Genomic DNA, 6,173 nt, shown 5'->3' with positions numbered 1-6,173 from the left:
CAGAGAATCCACACAGGAGAGAAGCCCTACACGTGCACTGACTGCGGGAAAAGCTTCAGTCAGAGCTCAAACTTTATCACACATCAGAGAATCCACACAGGGGAGACGCCCTACACATGCGCTGAGTGTGGGAAAAGCTTCAATCAGCGCTCAAACCTTATTACACATAGGAAAATCCACATGGGTGAGAAATCTTATGGATGCTCTGAGTGTGGGAAATGTTTCTTTAATCCTTCAGACCTCATCTTACATCAGAGAATCCACACAGGGGAGACGCCCTACACATGCTCTGAGTGTGGGAAAAGCTTTAGTCATAGCTCAAACCTTATCACACATTGTAGAATCCACACAGGAGAGAAGCCCTACACATGCTCTGAGTGCGGGAAAAGCTTCAATCAGCGCTCAAGCCTCATTAGACATCAGAAAATCCACATGAGAGAGAACTGTTATAAATCCCTTGACTAGGGTTGGCCAAGAAATTTTTTTTTTTAAATCACATTTGCTCATTCCCACATAGTGATTTTTGTACCATCTTCACTGTGGTCTCTCAGCTCCACCAGATCAGTTGCCTGCTTCTGCCTTTTGCAGCTCACCCTTCTTTGGGGTCAGTCCTATGATCTTTTCCATCAACTCCTTTCCTTTAGAGTCACAGGAGTGTGTGTCCCTCCTGCCAGGAATGTTCATCACCTCCAGGTGGGGGGAGAGAGGTTTGATCCCAACAAGCTACACTGAGGCAAAAACTATCTGTGCCTGACATCCACTAGGGCTGTACATGTCGTTGGCTGCTCAAGTTAGTGATCTTAATGTAAAAAATTGTAGTGCAGATGCAGCCCAGGTGCAGGGGTTGGCATTAGCTTTCCCCTTGACCTGACCTAAACTCCATCACTTTTCCTTTTCTGAACAAACCCTGAGCATCACGGTTATACTGTTCCCCCATTTCACAGCAATTGTTAGTCATCGAGTTCTCCCTTGGGGAACAAATTGTTTCATTCCCAGTTGTTCTGATGTTGCTTCAGGTTGTGCTGGGGAGCAGATATTTTTATTATCAATTTCCGCACTTAAACTATATTGACCTATAACAAAGAGCAGGAACAGGGCAGGGATAGGGAAAAATGTCATTTCACCCATTGTAACAACAGATGTAGTTAGGGTACGTCAGAGGGATTCCCTTATTCCCCATCACCATCCTCCTTCAATCCATGCTAGAACCTAAGAATCCTTTTCCTTTCCCCCGTTGTGGGATGGGAGACTTCCAAAAGTGCTCCCTGTGCTATAGCACATGGCTAAGCTCAGAGAATAAACCCCAAATATCCCCTGAGCTTTGCTTTTTGAATTCTGTGTTTCCGATTACTTCAAGCCTGGGCATTGTGATTATTTACCAGTTTCTTTATCACTGTTTCTACCACTGTTTCTGTAACGTTTTTTGTTTTTTATGGAACAGGGTTGTTATTCCTTTGCCTAACCCCAACCTGGAAGGCCAGGGTGTCTTGTTTTCTCTGGCCCCTCCCCACAGACAAATCTGACAGGGTTGCACCTGCCAGGAGCAAACAAAAAGGCCCACCGATCACACACAGAAAGTAGATAGACACACACAAGACACAGAAGAAACTGAATTATTTGAGCTATCAACATTTCTACTTTCCCACAGCATGTTAGTTCTGAAGGCTGTTTTAATTTGTTTATTTTGTTGGAACCAGAAATGGGGAAAGAGAACCCTGGAGTCAGTGGAATTACAGCAAGAAGGGATAAGTCTCATGATTCGTCACTAACCCAAGGCTTTGTAAACAGAGCGATAATGTTACCGAATGGTCTGGCTAACCCTGCAGTTAGAAACAATCAGCTCTACGGGTGGTAAATTGACAGAGGCTCTGCTGCTGATCATGAAATAAAACCACATTACCTTTAAACAGCTGCTACTTCAGTGCCTCTGGAAGTACAGAACACAATGATCTGTGTTAAAGGAAAGTTGCCATTTCTCAGAGCCCCAATTTCTGTTGTGTGTGTACAGGAAGGTTTGAACGTGTAGCAGGTAGTTTGGTCAAGCTTAGCTATTTTATGTGTGTAACAGGCTCCTGCCCACCTGCAGCAGAGGTTTCAATCACATACGATGGCCACTTACCGAATGTCACACAAATTAGTCCATCCCTCCCCATATTCAGTCTCTGACTGGAATGTTCGAATGAGGCAGAGAACTAGGAAAGTATCGCAGTAGGAATACATTAACAAGTGGGATTAATCAGAGCTGGGCTGAAGACAGAGCCTGTTCTAGAGCTGGTGAAGTGACAGGGACACACTCCTGCTCGTGCTGGCTCTGAAATAACAGCAGAAGCAGATCAAAGAGAATGAGCTCATGGGCAGCTGCCCTGTCAGTGCATCACTCACCTGGCAGGTGTTACACAAAACACAGCACTTCCCCCCACTGCCACCACTTCATTATACTGTCCATGGGGCTGTTTGTCCTGCAGGACTTTGATCTCTCCGGGTGGTCCATGGTGATTCATAACAGAGCCATTAGGGGAGCAGGAGTCATCCCAACGGAAATCTCTCCACTTCTTTCTCAGTGTTACCTTCTTAGCCTTGGCTTTGGAGATGACATTAGCCTTACTCCTGTCTTGATTTTAGGTAGGATTTTGATCACCTTCTGGGGCTTGGCAACTTAGAACTTTTGAGGGCTTTTTTCTGCCTTTTTGGTCCCTGCTGCAGTCAGTACATTCTAGACATGGGCATGGTGACCTCCCTGGGGATCTTGACAGCTTTAGCCAGCTTCTTGGTGGCTATTTTCCTGCTCACAGCCACTGTCTTCTTCTCATGCCTTGTCCTGGGGGCCCAACTGCTGGTTGAATGGAAAGGAGCCAAAGTGCTGGTGACTTTAGCCTGCACCAAGTTGCCTTTGCTCATCAGACTACTGAACCCCAACTGGATGTGGTTCTTGTTCTTCTGCACAGCACAGCCCTGGAGAAGAGGGATCTTCAAATGTACATTCATATGATCCCTTTGTTTAATTGACGAAAACATAAACTAGACACTTAGAGGATTGGAACTGATTTCAGCTGATGGACAGGTGTGCTAGGTTTTTATGCATTTGGACAGTGAAATGTTGAGTATTTACATTCATTTCAAGCATCCCCGTATTGTGGAGCTCCTGAACATAATGGAGAATGGAAATGAAAATGTTTTCCCTTTTTTCAAAAATAAAAATAAAAGGCTTATTAGAGAGCACTTGGATTTGAACCAAGGACCACTTGATCTGCAGTCAAACACTCTACCACTGAGCTATACCCCATGAGAGCAGGTGCTTTCCCCATTGTAGCTGAAGCACATCAGTGATTCCAGTAGCATGGGCAGGTTCTCTCTGGGGCACAGAGATTTTTTGGGGACTTGGTGGCTCCTTTCTTTCCTCACCCTGGAGTAAACTCAGCTTCTTATTCCATGGTACATGTTTTATGGACTAACAACAGCAGCTTGAAGAAAGAGCAGAGTGAATATCTCACTCTCAGGGCTGAAGGTGGCCACGTCCCCTCTGTCTGACCGTTGCCATTGCAGGAGAGAAGGTTTCAATGGAATTGAATGCCCTGGCTCATACTAGAGACACAGAAAGGTTTTGCTGTTCGTTGAACAGCAAAGGAGATTGTGTCTGTATATGAAACTGAGGAGGGACATGAAATGCCCACAGGGTGGCGCAATGCCCTAACCTAAGGCAGGAGGGTGAAGGAATGGGGCTGAGGAATGACTGAAGTGGACTCACCTGAGATTGAAATGACATTTGTTTGTGTCGGGCAGTGAGAAATGTGACATTAATTCAGATGCAGGGTTGAGGCTTCTTTAGCTCCTTGTAGAACTTGAACTTGATTTCCCTGAAGGGAAAAGGGGAAAGTCTGGGGCGGCCTTGAGTCCCTGGCTGGAGCAGTGTATGAAAAAGGCTCCAGAGATGCAGCTGGCAATTACAGGCCACTGAGGCTAACGTCAGTACCAGGCACATTGGGTGGAATTGTAGAGCCCAATGATTAGACCCATCAGTGAATGGAATTTGCTGGGTGTAGCGGGTGGTTACCCGCTCCTGCCCTGCGGAGCTTGAAGCGCCCAGGAGAGGGCCGGGGCTGGGGCAAGGAGCCTGGGCTGATTGGGGGAAGCAGGCTCAGCTGGGGCCATGCCCCAGTCAGGCCCAGCTGGCCCCTAGAAGAGGCTGTGAGCCAGGAGCCCAGTCAGTCTCCCTCTGCTTGTAGCGAGAGAAGGGCCTGGCTGCAGGGACCCAAGCAAGACACCTAGAGTGGGAGCAGGGCTGGGGAAGGGCCAGAGGAGCTGGGAGCTCTGGCCTGGAAAGCCCCAGGCTGCAGGCCTGACTATAGGCTGAATAGGTGCAGGGCTGCAAGGGGGCAGCCCAGGGGGGAAGCAGAGGCGGCAGGTCCAAACCCCTTTGCCTGTGGTGAGTGGCTCATACTGCAGTCTGCCCCAGTGAACGGGGGCTGGATGGAGACCAGGCAGTAGCCAAGACTGAGGTGAAGTGGGGATAGTGGGTGGGGATTCCTCTGGGAGAGGGAGACCCAGAACTGGGGGGGTACTGCCAGGGGGTACTGCCAGGGTAAAAGGGGCACCAGGGTCCTGGGAGGGACAGGGGGCCAGCTGCAGTAAGGCAGATCACCAGCCTGCAGAAGGCACTCTGACAGCTGGAGAGCTAATTCCCAAGATGACCAGCAGGAGGTGCCGCTGGGTGAGTCTGCCCCTGCTTACATTGGGGAAGAATGAACATGGTTTTTGTAAAGGAAAATCATGCCTCACGAAACTACTATAATTCTTTGAGGGAGTCAACAAGCATGTGGATAAAGGTGATCCCATGGATATAGTATACTTAGATTTTCAGAAAACCTTTGACAAGGTCTCTTCCCCAAAGGCTCTGAAGCAAAATGGGATAAGATGGAAGGTCCTCTCTGGGATAGGTAACTGGTTCAAAGGCAAGAAAGAAAGAGTCTGACTAAGTGGTCAGTTTTCAGAACGGAGAGAGGTAAATAGTGGTGTCCCCCTGGGGTCTGTACTGGGGCCAGCACTTTTCAACATACTCCTGAGTGATCTGGAAAAAGGGGTAAACAGTGAGGTGGCAACATTTGCAGATGATACAAACCAACTCCAATTACTTATGTCCAAAAGAGAGTGCAAAGTGTGACAAAGGGATCTCACCAAACGGAGTGACTGGGCAGCAAAAAGGCAGATGAAATTCAATGTGGATCAATGCAAAGTAATGCACACGGGAAAACATGATCCCAATTCTACATCTAAACTGATGGGGTCTAAATTAGCTCTTACAATTTAAGAAAGAGATCTTGGAGTCACTGTGGATACTTCTCTGAAAACATCTACTCAATGTGCATCGGCAGTCAAAAAAGCGAACAAAATGTTGGGAAGTCATAAGGAAAGGGATGGCTAACAAGACAGAACTATAATATTGCCTGTGTTTAAATCTGTGGTATGCCCACATCTTGAATACTGGAGCTAGCCCCCATCTCAAAAAGATATATCGGAGTTGGGAAAGGTACAGAAAAGGGCAACCAAAACGATTGGAGTGTGGAGCAGCTTCCATGTGAGGTGAGTGATAAGACTGAGGGGAGTTTTCAGCTTGGAAAAGAGATGACTAAGGGGGGGCTAGGATAGAGGTCTATAAAATGATGACGGGTTTGGAGAAAGTAAATAAGGAAGTATCAGAGGGGTAGCCGTGTTAGTCTGGATCTGTAAGGAAGTGCTATTTACTCATAACACAAGAACTAGGGGTCACCCGATGAAAGGAATAGACAGCAGGTTTAAAACAAACCAAAGGAAGTATTTCTTCACCCAACACACAGTCAACCTGGGGAAACGTTGCCAGAGGATGCTGTGAGGGCCAAGACTATAACAGGGTCCACCAAAGAACTAGATAAGTTGATGGAGGACAGGTCCATCATTGGCTATTAGGATGGGCAGGGATACACTTCAAGAGCATGGTTTTGTCCCTAGCCTCTGTTTGCCGGAAGATGGGAATGGGCGACGGGACGGATCACTTGATGATTCCTTGTTCTGTCGATTCCCTCGCGGGCACCTGGCATTGGCCACTGTGGGAGGATAGGATTCTGGGCTGACTGGACCATTGGTCTGATCCAGTATAGCCGTTCTTATGAGCAATAGAGGGCAGTCCCCACCAGCAATAT

At 47.5% G+C, this 6,173-nt stretch overlaps 1 non-coding gene across 1 annotated transcript; it reads right to left on the bottom strand.

Moving 5' to 3' along the window:
• Positions 1–3,209: 3,209 nt before the first annotated feature.
• Positions 3,210–3,283, bottom strand: TRNAC-GCA. Its single transcript has one exon. It is a non-coding gene; the product is annotated as a tRNA-Cys (tRNA).
• Positions 3,284–6,173: the final 2,890 nt, after the last annotated feature.

This window comes from Mauremys mutica, unplaced genomic scaffold (assembly GCF_020497125.1).
Source record: "Mauremys mutica isolate MM-2020 ecotype Southern unplaced genomic scaffold, ASM2049712v1 001057F_np12_obj, whole genome shotgun sequence".
NCBI lineage: Eukaryota > Metazoa > Chordata > Testudines > Geoemydidae > Mauremys > Mauremys mutica.
The sequence above is the reverse complement of the archived record's forward strand: the minus strand, read 5'-3'. Positions and strand labels throughout refer to the sequence as shown.